The following is a 19,728-nucleotide window of genomic DNA, read 5'->3' as shown; positions in this document are numbered from 1 at the left end:
GTTCATCGGAAGCGTGTGGGGCTTGTGGGGGTGATGGCTCCACTTGAGTAGAGCATTGTCCTTCTCCTTCGGCCACAAAGGGTTCCTCAATGGGGAATATTTGACCAATCCCCATTCTTCTTATGGCTTCGGGAGGAATTTCATCACCTATATCACAAAGACCACTTTGCTCCACTTGGGAGCCATTATTTTCGTCAAACTCTACGTTACACGTCTCCTCAATTAGTCTGGTGGACTTGTTGAGGACACGGTAAGCATGAGAGTTTGTAGCATAACCAACAAAGATACCCTCATGAGCTCTAGAATCAATTTAGCTAACTGAGCTCCCTTTTTGAGAATGAAACACTTACAACCGAATACCCGGAAGTACTTGAGATTGGGTTTGTTTCCAGTTAGAATCTCATACGGAGTCTTGTTCAAGCCTTTGCAGATGTAGAGCCGATTGGACGCATGACATGCTGTGTTGATGGCCTCTGCCGAGAAGTTATATGGAGATTTGAATTCTGCCATCATTGTTCTTGCAGCGTCTATCAAGGTCCGGTTCTTCCTTTCTGCCATGCCGTTTTGCTGAGGGGTATATGGTGCAGAATATTGGTTCTTTATTCCCTCATCACCTAGAAACTCATCTAGGGTGTAGTTCTTGAACTCGGTGCCGTTGTCACTCCTAATCATCAAGATCTTTGCTTCATGTTGACGTTGCGCTTCATTAGCAAAGTTGATGACCGTTTGTTGAGTTTCACTCTTCCTTTTAAAGAAATATACCCAGGTAAATCTTGAGTAGTTGTCAACAATCACTAAGCAGTATTTTCTGCCTCCAAGACTATGAAATGTTGGAGGACCAAACAGATCCATATGGAGAAGTTCCAATGGCCTCTTAGTGTAGATAAGATTCGTTGGACGATGAGCAGTTTCATGAATCTTTCCTTCAATGCAAGCACTGCAAACACGATCTTTAGCAAAGCTCACATTTGTTAGTCCACGAACATGGTCCCCTGTCAGAAGACTTTGCAAAGATCTCATATTGACATGAGCTAAACGGCGATGCCAAAGCCAGCCCACGTCAACTTTAGCCATTAAACATGTCGCAGTCTTAGTGGGTCGCTTTGATAAGTTCACCACATAGAGACCATTTTCGACATGTCCAACATAGGCTACTTTAAGAGTCTTGCTCCTTAGGAGGACCACAGTGTCAATATTAAAGAATGTGGAAAAACCCATGATTGCAAGTTGACGAACCGAAAGTAAATTGTAGGCAAGTGACTCAACAAGCATGACCTTCTCAATAGCTAAATCTTGAGAGACGACCACCTTACCAAATCCCAATACCTTTGACGAGGATGCATCGGCGAATTGGACATGGGTGGGCATAGATGGAGAAGGATGCACATCCACCACTAAGTCCTTGCTTCCGGTCATATGATTTGTTGCTCCACTATCGAGCAATCATGACACCCCACCGGAAGCAAAGTCCTGCAATATATCAAGACTTGGTTTTAGGTACCCATTTTTTAATGGGTCCTTTCATGTTAGAGACAAGGGTCTTAGGAACCCAGATAGCCCATTCAATATCTTCATCGTAGGAACCAACAAATCTGGCATAAACATGCCCATCACTAGCACAACATAAAACATAAGAAGAATTGAGTTTGCCGGCGGTGTTAGTAGGAACGGTTTTGCCCTTCTTGGGGTTCCCATAGTCCACCTTGTTCCTGTTCACCTTCTGAGTCCCCTCACCCTCTTTGACAAAGATGTCCATGAGGGTGAGAGATCGTTTGTTCTTGTTCTTCCTTTTACCTTTTGACTTGGAGGTAAGTCCAAGTCCTTCCTTTCCTACAACACCCTTTTGAGTGCTCAAGAGATCGTTCAGGCTCTTCTCACCTTGTCTGCATGCCACAAGGCCCTTCTCAAGTTTCTCCTTTAACTTGGCATTTTCCTCCACAAGATGAACATGCTCACAACAGGGGTTAGTTGCACAAGTATTATCAATTAACACAAAGGGAGGACAAGTAGAGATCTCCTTGGTAAGCTTTGCTTGGAGTTGATCATGAGACTCTTTCAGAGAGAAATGGGCACCTTTCAAGGCTTTGTGGGCCTTGTCAAGTATGTCAAACTCCTCTTTGAGTCTGTCACGGCCAACCTCAAGAGCATACTTTTCATATTTAAGCATGCGAGTAAGAACAACATCATGATCTAGTTTCTTTTGCATCTTAGCGCAGTCATCGTTATATGACTCCTCAAGAGCCAAACGAAGAGTGCGCTCTTCTTCTAGAGCACTAGATAACTCGGCAATTTCATCGGCATAGTCACGACTATGTCCCTGAAGCTCGGAGATGGTCTCCTCATGAGACTCCATGAGGTCAGTGGCCTCACCCAGTTGTTCCAAGAGAGCAACAAAGTGCTTCTTGGGTTCTCCCTTAATAGTGCACAGAAACTTATCAAGATCATGCTCATTAAGTTCTCCAACATCACTATCTTCAACACAATTTAACAATGAAGGAGCAGAAGCAATGTTGGTCTTAATGATGGGAGTTACCTGATTGGTACCTTTTGCCATGAGGCACTTGGTGATGTGGTTCTCGTTGGGGCGTTGAAGAGAGACACCTTCTGGGAAGAGGTAGTGGCAATAGCAACAGTTGCCGTTGCCACTGTATCATCATCATCACCATCATCATCGGAAGGATACTCCTCCAGGGCCACCATCCCTTTTGGGTGAGGTTTCTTCACAAAGTTGTTCTTGATTGGAAATGATTTGGTTTTGTCTTTGCGGATGAGCTTGCCTCCGTTGTCTTCCCTTTTCTCATAGGGACATTCTTCCACGAAGTGACTCACGTTGCCACAGTTATAACATGTCCTTACTCGTTGTTTGGGTTTGAATCCACTCGAGTTGTTCTTGGTGAAGGTGGGTCTTGAGTTCCTTTTATTTCCCCAGAATTGCCTTGATGCAAGAGCCATGTGCTCATGATAAGCATACTTTGTGTCTTTAGGACAGCTCTCCTCTTCCTCATCTTCTTCTTCTTCTTCAGGCACCGCTCTTGCTTTCAACGCAAGGTTGGGTGAAGTAGTCTTTGATCGAACACGAGCATGTGCATTGTCGGCTGTTTCGTTCATGATTGACATTGCAATGAACTCATCCAACACTTCACTGGAAGACAAGGAGTGGAAGTCTGGCCGCTGACGAATGACAGATGACATGGCTTTATTGAAAGGCATGATGGCTTTGAGAAACTTGCGCTTGACCCATGTATCATCCACATCCTTACTCCCATGATCCTTTAGTGCCACAGCAATAGCAGTCACCCTCCGATAGAGATCACGAGGGTCCTCGTCTTCCTTCATCACAAACTCATCGGCCTTATCAAGTATCACTTTATAGTTGGATCGTTGAATACTTGAGCTTCCCTTGTACAGCACCATAATATGCTCCCAACAATCCTTGGCCAATGTGAAGGGACGTAAGTGAGGAAGATCTTCAGGTGGCACAGCAGACTGGAGAATAAACAACGCAGAGTGATTATATTGATTGTCTGCATCTTCTCTTGGAGTGAGGTTGCTTGGGTCATGGGGATAATATCCTTGCTCGATAATTCTCCACAAGTTTGTTGAGCTGTGATTCAAATGAGACTTAATAGAAAATACCCAGTTAGCAAAGTCACCTTTCACAAGTTTAGGAGGAGGACCAACAGGATTAAGACGAGGTGCGGGAACGGGTCCTCCATAGACCATGGGGGGTGGAACTGAGGCATATGTTCCAGTCCCATCCTTTTCGTGAGATGAAGCGGGTCGCATACCTTTAGCCGCTTCCTTAGAGGAGTTGGCCTCCGAATCGGAAATGGTGGGTTTAACCACTAAAGCCGGTTCGGGTGAACTTTTAAGACCCTCAGTTAATTCTTTAAGCATGGTTTTGACTTCGCTCGTCAAGGACGTCTTGAGGGCTGCCATAGCCGTATTCAAGTCGTCCCTTGTGACCGAAGTCAAGTCCATGTCCTCGGGTTGCCCATGGTTAACTTCCTCTCCGCCTTCCATACTCTTCGGGTGATTAAACCCTTAATAAAGAGACGTGGCTCTGATACCAATTGAAAGGATCGATATGGTTGGCTAGAGGGGGGGTGAATAGACAACGACCACTTTTTAATTGATCTTAGCAAGTTGAGGTAAACACTATACGGGTTCACAACTAATATGGCAATGAGGTGAACTCTATAGAAGCTAACAACGAGAGCTATTAAGACAAGTAAGATATAGTCACAAGCATAAGCAAATACAAAGTAAAGGATAGAGATAACCACAAGTGGAACCGATGGAGAAGAGGATGTGTTACCGAAGTTCCTTCCCTTTGACGGGAAGTACGTCTCCGTTGGAGCGGTGTTGAGGCACAATGCTCCCCAAAAAGCCACTAAGGCCACCGTATTCTCCTCACGCCCCCGCACGATGCAAGGTACCGTGATTCCACTATAGGTGCCCTTGAAGGCGGCGACCGAACCTTTACAAACAAGGTTGGGGCAACTCCACACAAAGCTTGGAGGCTCCCAACTAAACCACGAAGCTTCACCACAATGGAATATGGCTTCGAGGTGACCTCAACCGTCTAGGATGCTCAAACACCCAAGAGTAACAAGATCCGCAAGGGATTGGTGGGGGAATCAACTTTTCTCTTGGTGGAAGTGTAGATCTAGGCCTTCTCAACCAATCCCTAAAGAATCAACAAGTTTGATTGGCTAGGGAGAGAGATCGGGCACTTTTGAGCTTAGGGAGCAACAATGGAGCTTAGAGAGGTAAGAGATAGGGTTCCTCAGCTAGAAGAACCCTTTATATAATGGGGGGGATTCAGACCGTTTTCCCACTCACTGCCCAAGCTCCAGCGGTACTACCGCTGAGCAGGAGCGGTACTACCGCTGCCTGGCGGTACTACCGCTGGATGCAGCGATACTACCGCTGGGCCTCCAGCGGTACTACCGCTGACACCAGCGGTACTACCACTGACACCAGCGGTACTACCGCTGACCCGTTGGTAGTGCAAAAACACTACTACCGCCGAGAAAGTCTTCGCAAAAGGGTCCGTCCATGAACTACCGCTAGGTAGGTGGAACAAAGCACCTGGAGCGGTACTACCGCTGACCAGGGGCGGTACTACCGCCAGCTAGCGGTACTACCGCTGGCTGCAGCGGTACTACCGCTAGCAGTCCAGCGGTACTACCGCTGGGGACCATTTTGCACAGACCTAAAGACAAATAGGCGAGGGCCGCTCCAAAGATAAGGAAAGGGAGAATGTGAAGTGTGCGTGTGTAAAGATAGATTCCACCCAAACCTTTCCACTACGGATCCCCTCTTAATAGTATGGCTTTCCTATGACTCAAATAAAGAGAATCGTAGAGAGCGTCGTGCTTCCGTTCCATGAGATAGGAGACGTATCGTCTTGTGTCGTTGACGTGTGTTATCTGAAACCTTGACACACACGGTTAGTCCTGTACGGTACTGTCATCAATCACCAAAATTACTTAGGCATAAACTATGCCCCAACAGTCGATGTCTACGAAGAACCCTCCATTAGGGTCATTAGTAACCTCTGCAACATTTATTAAGCTAACATGAGTACGAAGGTACTCTACAAGACTTTAGGATAACTATCTACTCATGCAATGTATCAAAAGGTATTGTGGGGTTTCATGCGGGACGCCAGCATTTGACTCGTGGCTAGACAACTTGCATTTTTAAATAATTTTGACAACTTGATTTCTCGCACACGAGTCCACTAACACCACAACAATACACTATCGTGGAATCATTCCGTCTCCATACGGAATTGCCGTCCACGACACTCACGCTTATCTTGACAATTTTATGAGTAGCCATTGAAGTTATCTATGAACAACATATGTCTCCAAGTAGTCCATATCCGCGGACGCGGCTATTCGAATAGATCATAACCCTGCAGGGGGTACTTCGTCACACACGCTCTCGCCACTTATCGCCATGTGCACGTCATGCACCTCGGCAACCTTCAAGCGGAAGCCTAGCGAGGGAGTCGGCCACGACCGTTAACCACACTAGTACCTAGTTTAGGTTTATCGCCTATCTGAGAGTAACCCGTATGGAAGTCCGGCCGAGGTTTCCGCCACGGCCTCAAACGATGTGCGCAGGGTTCCCAAGCCCACCATCCGGGTGCCACTTTGTACACCGTGCCACTGCCTACCGCATCACAGCCCACCTCTCAGGTCAGCACCATGCACGGCCTCCAGCATGACTATAAACACCAGAAACTACTTGCAACTCCTGGACCGAGTACTAAGCGATTAATAGGTCGAGCGGGGTCATATTTCAGGTCCGAGCATGTGGTAGTATCTAGTCTTGGATTACATACACGGAACTCAGTTCCTAAGGACAGTTCCAATGGAAAAACCCGCCATGTACTCCTACACAGCCTTTCACCGGTACCTTTACCAAATCAGGTTCAACACACAGCCTTTGCTTACCGGACACATTCTCACCATTTTGTTCATCTCCCAGATGACAGACCATACACAACTCTAATCATAGCATGCATAGCAGGATAAGGCATATCATGGCTCAAGCAACTACCAGGTATGCTAGGTTGCAAGGTTTAGCTATTTACTGTGACAAGGATAGGTCATGCAAAGGAAGTGGGTTCAACTAAAGTGGCAAAAGCATTTGAAGCATTTGATCCTAATGCAATGAGTAAGTGCATGAGCAAGAACATGGGATTTATCGGGATGATCAAAATGGTTGCTTGCCTTGTTGCTCAAAGGATTGACAATATCCGTCGGACGGATATTCTGTGGAATCCGGGGGAGCGGAGCCTACCGAAAGGAATGACAACAATCAATATCAAGCATATGCAATCAAGATGATGCATGAGCGTGGCATGAGAATGCAAGGTGACAAACTAATATAGTTAGCATATATTAGGTTTGAAGTTGATTTGAATCATATTCAAATATCACTTCAAACGAGGTATTCTCGGATACCGTTTTAATTGATTCGACCTGATGCTCAGATCAACTTGATGTTAACATGCATGGGATGACATGTTAAGTTGCTGGTTTGGATTTAGAGCAGTGTGTGATCATGTCATTCATAAATAAAATTTAATATTTTCCATATTCCATTTATAAAATATTTATAAGAATTGACTTATTCATTAATCTACATGTTTGGGTTCTGTAACTTTTTCAAACATGATGGAAAATAGCATATTCAGATTCCTTGAATTTTTCTGATACTTTTTCATATATAAATTATTTTCATTGGAGTTACAGATTAATTTCTATGAATTTTTTAAGTTTTAAACATTTGTGGAATTATTTTTATACTGGAAAATACTTTTACTGCATCAGCATGACATCAGCAGGTCCAACTGGCCGTTGAAAGTCAAACCTGACAAGTGGGACCCACTGGTCAGTGTCTCTGGTTAGTTTTAGATTAGGATTAATCTTATTTAGTTAATTAAACTCACTAGACCCACATGCGAGTGACTTATTAATTTATTTGATTTATTTTTATTATTTCTAAACTATCCAGAGGCTGGCCCCACACGTCAGTGGCTCAGGCCAGCTGAGATCCACCGGCGGCGAGGTCGTCCTCGCCGGAGGGGAGCCTCCGGCGACCACCAGTACGGTGGAGGGCATCGGAAACTCACCTCCGACGGCCAAACTCACGGCAGAGACCACGGGGAGAACGGCCACTCGATGGCGCGCACAATGGGACAAACCCCAGGGGCTGGGGTGGCCGGAATCAACGCCGGCGACGAGCTTGGCAGCGACCAAGTTCGGCCATCGTCGAAGCCATCGCATACGGGGTCAAAACGCGCGGGGCTGAGCACCTAAAGCATCTACGTGATGTCCTGAGGCTGCTGATGGCCTCAGACGGACCAACCCTTCACCGGAGGGCTACCGGTGACGAGCTGCAGCGGCGGTCCTTGTCGGGCTCCGATGGAACTAAGCCTAGAGGAGGGGATCGATGGAGAGAGCTTAGGGAAAATGACCGCATACTCACGGGGAGTGCAGAGCAGGGTTTAGACGGCTCGGGGAAGGGCTGAGGGCGACGAATCGGGTAGAGCTCACCGACGGCCGAAGGTTGAAGACGACGGTGTCGTGGGCGTTGCAGGGCTCGGGAAGGCTTCGGCTTCTGCAGGGAGGACCAGATCGACGAGGCGGAGCTAACAGCACACTCAGAAAGAGGATTCTATGGCTAGGGGCACGGGCAGCTCGAGCTCGAGCTCCTGTCAATGGCGGCAGAGGGGATCGACAGAACCGAGAGGAGAGGGGGAGGAATGAGCACGGGAATGGATAGGAACGGGCTCGGGGAGCTTATCCCCGTGCTTGCCAGCGCGAAGCGGCGGCCAGGCAGGCGCACAGGTGCGTTGCCGCGCCGGAGTACGCGGCGGCCACCTCCTGCTGCCCACTGGCGGGGGAGGAAGACGACAGGAAGGGGATGGGCCGGGCCAGGTGAGCGTCACGTAAGCTTTTCTCATTTTCTTTTCTGCTTTGTTTCTGTTTTGCTATTTCATTGATTTACCATTTATTTTAACTCCCAAATAGTTTGTAAAAACTATTTTAAACACACCAGAATATTTTTTGGAATATTTCCAACCATTCCCAAAGTTTTCAATATTTTTGAAAGTTTAAAGTTTCTGATTTCAAATTTAAAACTTGAAATCAGTAGCTTTTTGCATTTATTTAAAATGTTTAAAGTGTCAAAAAAAAGGTTTTCTTCATTGCTCATTTACTTTCATGATTTATCAGAAAGATTGAACTTTTCTTGAGGCCATTTTGGGTTCATTGATTTTAACTAGTTTGAGATTTCCTTTATTTAAAGAAGTGGCTAGGGTTTTGAGTTTTTTCCTTCACCACTTTCTTTGTTCTTGTTGAAAATTTCTTAGATGCAATGCAAAGAAAAACATGAGCACAAGCTAACTTGCTTAAGGTGTCAGGGATGTGACATGAGGACACTTCAGGTCATTATGTACAAATACCTCTTCAGGTCATTATGTAGAGTTGCATTGGTCATCGTGGAAATTGTTTACAAGTAAGTATTTAAACACATTCTACTTTACTTCCAAAATTGCTTAGAATAAGTATAATTGGTTTGTTGGATTTGGGAAGTGGAATTGATAGGTTAATCTGTCTTATTTTAAGTGGAGTCATATTCTTCTGACTTTTGTCAAACTCTTCCCATTTTCTGTGTGTGGAATCCCTTCATTAGGTTGTACAGATCGTGTGATACTACTAATCAAAGAGTACAATTTGATATTGAGCCCTGTGGCAAGCATCTTGCCACTGGTGGGCAGGTTTGCTTCTCATGTTTTCTGTTCATTTTCGTTCTTATTCCAAACCATTGAACCTTTCAAACAAGATTTTTGTGTTTCGACAGGACGACATGGTCCATATTTACGACCTTCAAGGTGGTCAGTGGGTGACAGGCTTCCAAGCAGCTGCTGGTATGTGTTTCTAAATTTCTGTCTATAGAGCGGTTTACATAATATATATGCAATTCTTTTATGGTACAGCCCATGTGATTTTCTATCTCCTTGATCTTAGATATTGTCAACGGTTTCTCCTTTCATCCATACCTTCCTCTTGCTACAACATCATCTGGGCACAGAAGATTTGGTATGCAAGATGAATTCGAAGAGGAATCGAGTTTGGCAGGTGTGTGTGAATGTTCTAGACTTCAGGCATTCAGAATATGTTTATGTTGCTTCAATGGCAGGTGCTACACACTTCTTTATGATTTATCTTCCACATTTAGGCGATGAGAACTGCTGCTCCTTCTGGAAGTTTTCTTGCTGACAAGAAGCTTGAAACAACATCAAGCCCTAAGCTATGGAGGGACAGGCGAACATTTTGGACTGCGGATGCTGGAGATACATGGTGTAATGACATCGGGCTATAGCTATGGATGAGCAAGAACTGGATGCAGACCGCTAAAACGTGAACTGTACCGATGAGTTACTAGAGAATTTGCCGGCTTATCCTGTTCCAGACAGACAACTTACCGTGCTAGGTAACAAGCTGGTAAAGCATGATAGTACGATTGTTTTTTGGGGGATATGAGCTGATATTTTTATCATGGCATGTAAAGATGGTATTTGTGTGCATAAACACCTTGTATGTCGGTCGATTAGGTCCCATTCAATTTGAAGTCTTATTCACCAATGTCTCGTCATTTGCAAGTTTTCGCTGGGAACTCGGATCGCTCTAACTTTCCACATGCCCATGGCCCACCTATGATCTTGTGTATACATTTTGAATTTGGTTTTTCTTTTAAGTTTCACAGCTGCAATATTTGTACTTTTTTTTAATTGAACGCCCACGACTCAAGCATATTTGCAAAGCATTTGCTTGTCTTTTTTAAAGGTCACTTTTGGAATTTTTTATCAACACCCAACCATCATGTCCTCAGCCCCAAGTCTATGCTTAATTTGTAGAACGAAGATAACATTAACATATTTTGCTAAAATGGCACACCTTCAAACATCACATTTCAGGCTTAGTCGAGTGCAATTCTAGGGATCAATATTTCAAAATTATCAAGTCTATGCGCGGCATGTGTGCGTTAGACTAGGGCTCATGTAGCGTGCTGGACCGGGTCTCCATGGCACGATCTGACGCGGGCCTCGCGCGTGTGGGGCGCGTACGCGCGTGTGGTGGTCGCGCGAGAGCGGGCGGGGCTGGATCGTGTGCACTGGAGAGGGGGGGTTGTTCCCGACGCCAGCCCTGGGTATAAAATCCGAGTGGGGTGCGTTGTAACCTGGTGTGGGTGTCGAGTTCGTACTCTGAATAGAAGCCGTGGTTGCGGCGATGGTGTACGTGCGTCGGGAGAAAATCCCCACCATGTCCCTGTGCTCTCCTTCCTCCTTTCTTCTCCGTTCGCCGTGGAGTAGCGCGGCGAGGCAGTGCGTGAGCGAGCGAGAGGTGCCAGGGCAACAACAATGACACAAACCTATCTGTACTAATGGTACTTGTATTTTTTAAAGATTTTTTGATATATAAAAAATGAATTTTGGATTTTTCAGTTTATTATTTTCATCCCACATTATTGGATTATACGTGCGTTGCATGTGTACTGTTACTAGTTTTTTTAAATGGAACAACTTTTGAGAATTTTGACCGGTTTTAAAAAGGCATGAATATATATAAATGTGTATTTATTATAAAACTAATTTTACTACATTGAGTTTTTTAGATATATAAGTTTGTTGTTTGGTTGGAAATCGTTATTCTTGTATTTTTCATTATTTGGGCTTGACCCAAATAAACCACTTGACATAAATACTTTACGTACACAGAGAGCACTTCGGTATTAAAAAAAAGAAGTGTCTATATTACAATCGACTGAAATTGAATTGACCTTCAATAAAATATGCCAACCAGTGCATTTAACCACACTTCGGTATTAAAAAAAAGAGTGTCTATATTACAATCGACTGAAATTGAATTGGCCTTCAATCAAATATGCCAACCAATGCAATCATACGAGCGCTTCCGCATTTAAATATGCCGACTACTACGTTATAATAACAAATAGTTATAATCGATGGTCATTGAATATTATTTTTTATATAATCAATGCTAGCACGCTGCACGCATGACATCCATCAGCTTCCACGGTACAGCACAACAGCTAGCAATTCTACTTGGAAAAAAAATCTAGCAATTGATTAGTAGAAAAAAGCAATTGTGTCACTCCCACCACCCACTTTATCCAGAAAAATCTAGCAATTGATTAGTAGAAAAAAAACTGTGGCACTCCCACCATCCACTTTATGCAGAGCATCGTCATTTCATCTACTTGGAGTCTGCAGAAGATGCGGTGCCATCTTCAAGTAATTTCTTGATTTCTTTTAGTTATGTATTGCTACCTGAAATTTGAGTAATGTACAGTTTTAGCTTATGTTTGCTGACCGGTAACAAGCGCTCAAAGCTGAAGAGAGTAAATTCTTGAACATTTTGTTGCTCCAGCAACCAAATATAGAAGTCTGAATGGGAGGAACTTCAAACCTGTAACCCTGCTACCACTGTCAACATATCATTCGAACTTCTTAGTAGAAGAAATGATGAGGTATTTTTCATGGCCAAGTATATGATTTGTGTGCATTTTTGCGAATTTAGTAACACCAAATAATGTGCATACCAGCATTATATTTCAGTCACAGCTTCGAGTTTTGTTCTATCCTGGTAGGAACATAAGAACAATACTTAGATTCGGTAAATGAGGAGGACAGCCCATTGCAACCTGCTACTGGTTCTCAAAGAACATGTAGTGATATGTTGCTCTCAATCTCAAGATAATGACCTATTTCAGTGTACATTTTTACTTTAAGTTTACACAAAATATCATATTAGAGTACAGAGTGGTGTATCTAATAATGTACAACGACAATACCAAGCCTGAATGTCTGATGCTGAGAAAAAAAGAGTACACCTAGTTCACAGAAGGCGGCGACCGTGCAACCGGCAGAGGAGCTAGCGCCGCCACGCTAGCGGGCTACCGTCTTCCAGCTCCGGCCGCGTCCTCACCATCTTCGCCGCCGGCATCCTGCTCCCCCACACCGCCATCCTCCCCAGCTCCTCCCTGGCCAACGCCCGCACATCCATGTCCTCCCTCCTGCGCCTCCTGCTCCACCGCACCGCGGTGGCCACGGTGACCGCCAGGAAACTCACCGCCACCACCCCGCCCAGGCCAACCACCACCGTCCACGCCCACCACCGCTCCCGCACCATCGCGGGAGGCGGCGGCGGTGGCAGTGGCGTTGGCGGTGGCGGTGGCGGTTGCAGCCGCACCGCCACACCGTAGGGCCCCGTGCCGGTCACCGCGCACGCGGTCGCCGACGCCATGGCGTGCGTGGCCACGACCTTACCGCTGTCCACCACGAAGGTCACACACCTGGCCGCCATGGCGTTGAACAGCGTCGTCCCGTTCGCCGCCGCCGCCGCAGACGCGAGGTCCCCGAAATCCACGCGGACCGGCGCGCCGAGCGCCCGGAGCGAGACGGCCCGGCAGAGACGTCGTACGCGAGCAGCGCGGCGACCGGGGCAGCCAGTGCATACCCTCGCGGCGCGGCGAAGAGCGCGGTAGAGGTGTTGCCGATAAATCGCTCGAAGACGACGTCGACGCGGCGGGCGAACGGGGCCGGCACGACGCGCGGCGGTACTGTGAACCCGGCCGTGTTGTGGGTGGTGGCATTGACGCTGTCGAACCAGAGGGAGCTGCTGCGCACGCGCAACGCCGAGGCCTGGACCGCGACGCCGCCGCACGCCGATGCGCAGGCCGTGAGGGGCACGCCCACCGCCCACTTTATCCAGAAAAATCTAGCAATTGATTAGTAGAAAAAAAGCAACCGTGGCACTCCCACCGTCTACTTTATCCAGAGCATCGTCACTCACCTCCTCCTGATCCATCAGACATCAGCTAACGCCACCTCCTTCTTCTTCCTCCTGCTCTACCCCTGACCACCCAGCGCTCCTCCTCCTCACCACCCAGCGCACTGCTCTCCTCTTCTCTATCCAGTGGCTCGGGGCGATGGGGGCTGCGAGGCTGGTGTGTAGTGGCTCGATTGCTGTCCAGATCTGGCGGTCGACCAACACGCCCCGGGCCCTGGCTGGGCCTATGGTGGAGCCGCGGGAGGTAGTTTAGTGATGTTGCGTGTGTGCCAGCGATTCCCAATTTTTTCCTGCAGGAGTCTCCCTCGTGTTTTTCCTCTCGCAATCCATGGAGGAGCTTCGCCTGCACTGAATCCGCCGTCGATCGCCTCTAGCCCTCCTCCTGGATCCACTTCATCCCACCCTTGTTGGCCTCGTTCCTGTCGCGTTGTCCTCCTCTTCTTCCCGCAGTCCATGGAGGAGCGCCACCGCCTGCGCCTGAATCCGCCGCCAGTTGCCTCTAGCCCGCCTCTGGGATCCGGCCCCATCCAACCTCACTGGTCTCGTTGTCAGCGCTCTGTCCTCCTCTGCGCCTGCTTCGCTTCCTCTTCCCTCTGGAGGGACGGTAGGGCCCGGTCGGATCCGGTCGGATCTAGCCAGGGTGGATCCATTTCCGGTGGATTTGGCATGGACGCGGCCAGATCCGACGATATTGAGGGCCGGCGGCGCCATCGTCCTCCTAGAGGTCCCTGTTCAGCGAGAAAGAGGGAGAGATGCGAGAAGATTGAGAGGAAGAAGGAGAAGGGGGAGGGGCGAGGCGATGGTGTGGGGTCACCGGCGAGGCGGCCCGCAGGCGCGAGGGGAGCTCGGGCAGGATGAGCTGCGGGCGACGGTGCAGTTTTTTTATAGAAGTGAAACGTTTTCTCTGAATTCACTAAAGTAAGGGATTGCGGGTTGATTTCAAAATAACACGGGGGCTTTTGTGCAAAAGTGTTGACGACGGACGACAAAAGCCATCAGTGCTTTATTATTAGGGAGAGATAGCAATCCTAGACCGTTCCAATCTAGCAACTATGGGAACAATAACAATTATCCTAGCACCAAAAACTCCACTTCTGAATTAGAGAGCATGCTTAAGTATTTTATCACTTCTCAAAAATCCTTCAACAAGAATGTAGAGGAGAAACTAGAAAAATTAGATAGTCTCTCTTTGAAGGTGGACAACATAGCTCATGATGTAGATATACTTAAAATTAGAACTTCCCCACTTGAGGAAAGGAACACCACACCCATGAATGCTATCCAAGTCCAAATTAATGAGAACATAAGAATGCTAGCCAAAATTAAAGAGAGATCGGCTAGAGAAAAGGAAGAGGAAGAGAGAATTAAGAGCCTTCCTACACACACTACCATTGCTACTATAGAAGTTGTTGAGGATCTCAAAACTTTTAGCACCCATCGCACTCCTAGTGCCAATGGACCTATTAATGGTGATGCTAATACCTCAACTATAGGACAAGAAGGTCCTATGAATTTAGACACTACCAAAAGAATGAGCTTAGATGACATTACTACCACTTTAATTAATGGTAGTAACCTTGATTTTGAAAATTGTAGTCTCTCCGAAGTTATCACCTTTTTGCAAAGAATGGCTAAAGACCCCCACACTAGTACGCTCAATATTGCCTTCACCGAGCATATTACCAATGCTCTTATCAAAGCTAGGGAGGAGAAGCTCAAGCTAGAGACTTCTATTCCTAGAAAACTAGAAGATGGTTGGGATCCTATGGTCAAAATTAAATTGAATAATATCTCTTGCTTTGCATTGTGTGATGTTGGAGCTAGTGCTTCCGTTATGCCCAAAAGAATGTATGATATGCTTCATTGAAAACCTTATGATCCATGTTCTTTTGGTGTTCGTCTTGTTGATTCTTCTATAAAGAAACCTTTAGGGAGAATTTATGATGTTCTTATTATTGTCAATGATAATTATGTGCCCGTTGATTTTCTTATTATGGACATTGAATGTGATCCTTCATGTCCAATTATTTTGGGACGTCCTTTTCTCCGTACTGTTGGTGCTATCATTGACATGAAAGTGGGAATTATTGAATTCCAATTTCCTCTTAAAAAGGGAATGGAACACTTCCCTAGAAAGAAGATTAAGTTATCTTATGAGTCCGTTACTCGGGCAAGTTATTCTTTTGAAGTTGATAACATTTGATCTTCTTCCATTTTGCCTAGCTCAAAGGCATAAAAGAAAGCGCTTGATGGGAGGCAACCCAATTTGTTTTTACTTTATGTTTTAGAGGTATTGATGCTTGTTACTACTGTAGCAACATCATTCTATCTTTATTTTTAAGCTTTGTGCCAAGTTATAGCCTCCGATTGCAAGAAAGTTCAAAAAGTGTGACATGTTGTCTAGAAACAGATTCTATGTGCTTGACGGAAATATTCGCCAAACATCACCAGATCATATTTTTTATCTCAATTGTTTTGACAGCATGATCTATATAATTTCCTTTCTGGCATCTGTACTGATTTTTTTGATTTGAGTTGCAGAAGTGCCCCGGATAAATTATTTACTACCTGTTGTTCTGTTTTTCACACATTCTGCCATGTTTTGTGTTAACCTTGTTTTGCGAATCCTAAGCTTGCTTTTTATTTGCAAAACTCTTTTGGCAATCATGAGAAGTAGTAGATTTTCATGAAAATCTTTATTTCCAGTAGGTAATGAATTATTTTATTAATGGTACTAACCACTCTAATCAGCTTATGATGAGTTTCGTATGAAGGGAGTTTTCGAGTATGCGATGGAAGAGATGATGAAAGAAGATGCACGAGTGTCAAGCGCTCAAGCTTGGGGATGCCCGCATGCACCCCAAGAAATATTCAAAGGACACTCAAGCGTCTATGCTTGGAAATGCCCCCCGTGCATCCCCTTCTCTATCAACAATCATCAGTCCGTCCATCTCCATGCTATATTTTTATCACTTCATATGATATGTGCTATGCTTGGAGCATCCCGCTATTTGCTTTTTAGTTTGTTTTAGTTTTGCTTGCTGTTCATAACAAGCAGGAACCTAGCCTACCTTTTTTGGGAGAGAGACACGCTCCATTCCACTCTAAAACACAACATAGGTTTTCATGCTTATCTTCTTGTGTGTTCTTCATCTTTTCGTAGCTACTGTCATGCTTAGCTCTTAGTTTTCATGCTTATCTTTTTAAGAGCTATTATTTAGGTTGTTTCTGGAACTCTCCTCAGTTATCATGCTTACCTTGTTTAGAGAGTTGGCTCGTTGCACTGAGTTGTGTGTCTTGCATGAGTAGGTAATTGAGGTTGCTATTTAAGTATAATAGTAACTTGCAATAGTTTTGAGGTATTGATTTGAGTAATGTTTGGACTATTGGTGCCAAGAGCTTGAACCTATTAATGATAGTTGTCGTATTTTGGGAAATCTGTGTGTTTTTCAAAAACTAAAAATTAGTTGAGAACTCTAGCTACTAAATTGATCGCTAACCTCTGGAGGGGTTGGAATATATAGAGTACCCTCACGTTACCATGAGTCGAGGATGCGCAAGGATAACCAAACCCCCATACACTCTCCTCGGGATACTTGTCTCTTTGTGAATTTCCTAACTAGATAGAGAGTTACCGATAATAAGTGTATGAGTTCTTCGGGCTAATGTGAGTATTCGATTGTTGGCACTTCCACCATCCATATTTCGCTAGCCACCTCGGTACCGTGCATTGCCCTTTCTCACATTGAGAGTTGGTGCAAACTCCACCGGTGCATCCAAACCCATGACATGATACGCTCTGTCATACATAAGCCTCATTACATCTTTCCTCAAAACAACCACCATACCTACCTATTAAGGCATTTCCATAGCCTTTCCGAGATACATTGCCATGGAACATGCACCATCTCATGACTTGATCTTCATGTCATACATGCTTTTGCTTGATCGTAGAGCTGCATGATAGTTGGGCCTTGCCCTTATTACTGCTACATGACGCGCTAGTATCATTGCATATCCTGCTACACTGCCAGAGGCATACATTTGCATACATCCTGATAGTTTTCACTTGTCTTTATGTTGATTACTTCTTATAAAGTGTGATGATTTTTTTTCATGTAAAACATAGAGTGTTGCCCTTAAGTGAGGAAAAGATCCCAAAGTGGACAAAATAAAAGATCCCAAAGAGGACAAATGAGAGATAAAAAGAAAGAGCCAAAGAGGCCACAATTTAAAAAAAAGAAATAAAAAGAGAAATAAAAAGAGAGAAGGGGGCAACACTACTATCCCTTTTGAAAGATCCACACTCGTGCTCCATTGCTATATTGGTACTACATAGAGATTATCATTCATGCATAACTAAGTGGGGACCCTTACACTATAGAACTTGGTTTGCATATTCCAATGATGAGCCTCCTCAAATGAGCTCTAGGTCTTCATGAGCAAACAAGTTGGATACACCCCCACTAGTTCCATTGGAGAACTTACCTTAGCTCATATGTGCATCCGTTACATGGCAATCCCTACTCCTCACATCATATCTATCATTTGGCTTTCTCTCGCCTACGGTTGTCCTCATTGATGTGAGCCTTTCACACCTTTTTGTCTTCCTTCTCCAACATTATTCTCTTTGCCGCCAACATATCTTGCTTATGCTCATCCATTGCATGAGTGCTCAAAATCGAAAGGGAGAGGATCATTTTGACTTGTGCCTGACTAGTGGTCTGGGGATGAGTCAAAATAAGATTTCGACGGAGACTAAGTGTGAGGTTTAGTAGATTGAGTTCTCAATTAAAAAATATTTTATGATCTCAACCCATCTCCCACTTCTTGCACGCAAACACCATTTGGAGACATTCGAGTCACGAACAGCGAGAGCTCTTGCACCTTTATGTTCTTACTTTGCTAAACTCAATACTGGATATAGACTCTTGCTTGTTATTGTCTTGACTTGAATTGCATATCTCACTTCCTTTACTTTGAAGTTCTTATATGTGTGTTAGCATGTCACCACATAAATTATTTGTGTTATCATTTATCTACTCGAGGACGAGCAAAAATTAAGCTTGGGGTGTTGATACGTCCCGAACGTATCTATAATTTATGTTTGTTCCATGATCTTTGGGTGACATTGTATATGTTTTGCAACACTTTTATATCATTTTACACATATTTGGACTAACCTACTAACTCAGTGCACCCAGTGCCAGTTTCTGTCCGCTCATGTATATTTTGCACGGGCTTTTTACCAACTTTCCGAAGTCTAAAAAATTCCAGAAAATATATATAAAAAATTAGCGAAACATAAGCTTCCGGATCCCCGAAGGAGGGCCAGAGGGGGCCAGGGGCCTCCTAGGCGGCCTGCTGGTGCGACCAGGCCCTAGGCCGTGCCAGGAGGTCGCCTGGGTGGGTCCCACTTCTTTTGGTGCCCTCCTTTGGCCTATATTTAGAGTCTCGAGAGGAAACCCTCGCAGACTTTCTGGAATCGCGATTTTCTCCACCGTTCCGCCGCCGTAACGCTTCCGAGATTGGGAGCTTCAGGAGACCTCTTCCCGGCACCCTGTCGGAGGGAGGATTAACCTCCGGGAGCTTCTCCACCACCATGGACGCTTCCCAGACGTGCCATGAGTAGTCCTCCTTGGACCATGAGTCCATGACCAATAGCTATGTGATGTCTTCTCTCCAATCTTGTGCTTCAATGGTTAGTCCTTGTGTGCTTCCCTACATGATCAAGGCATCTATGTAATTATCTTGCTATTGCTATGCTCGGTTTGTTGGGATCCGATGGATTATGAGATTATGTTCAGATTGTTATGAGTTATATATTTGATTATCCTTTTATATTATGTTCCTTAGTGATTCATGCATGTTCTCAGTTGCTATTTATTGCTTTGGCGGAGTAGTAGATTGTAACTCCAAGAGGGAGCGTTATGCATGATTGTGGGTTCATGCCCCTCGATGTCTAGCTTGAGTAACAGAAACATGATACTAGGGGATGTGCTTGTTGCCACCAGGGAGAAAACAACGATACTTGTGACCACGGTTGCAAGGATTGTTTACCTTACGCATAGTTCATTAATGCAGTTGTCCGTTGCTTTGAGTTTACACATTGGGTGGGGCTCGCAACTTAATACCGGAGAAATGTTCCGGATAGATATCTCAAGGTGGATGATTAGTAAGTAGATGCTGATAAATAAACGGTCTACTTGTCTTGGCGTACTGCCCATTACTATTGAACCTCTAACTATCAAGTAGCATAATTAGCATAGCAGTGCAATCCTAATTCTGTCAATTGCCAACTGTGATTTTTTGCCCAAGCATAGTTGTT

At 45.2% G+C, this 19,728-nt stretch overlaps 1 long non-coding RNA gene and 2 pseudogenes across 1 annotated transcript; 2 read left to right on the top strand and 1 right to left on the bottom strand.

Annotated features, from left to right (window-relative positions):
• The first annotated feature begins 9,561 nt into the window (after window positions 1-9,561).
• LOC123405657 lies at window positions 9,562-10,131 on the top strand. Its single transcript, XR_006611979.1, has 2 exons — window positions 9,562-9,665; window positions 9,766-10,131. It is a non-coding gene; the product is annotated as an uncharacterized LOC123405657 (long non-coding RNA).
• Window positions 10,132-12,482: 2,351 nt separating this feature from the next.
• On the bottom strand, window positions 12,483-14,111 carry LOC123396042 (annotated as a pseudogene).
• Window positions 14,112-14,199: 88 nt separating this feature from the next.
• LOC123396031 overlaps window positions 14,200-19,728 on the top strand; it is a 68,695-nt pseudogene continuing 63,166 nt past the window's right edge.

This window comes from Hordeum vulgare, chromosome 1H (genome assembly GCF_904849725.1).
Source record: "Hordeum vulgare subsp. vulgare chromosome 1H, MorexV3_pseudomolecules_assembly, whole genome shotgun sequence".
NCBI lineage: Eukaryota > Viridiplantae > Streptophyta > Magnoliopsida > Poales > Poaceae > Hordeum > Hordeum vulgare.
This window is presented reverse-complemented; position numbering and strand designations above follow the sequence as displayed.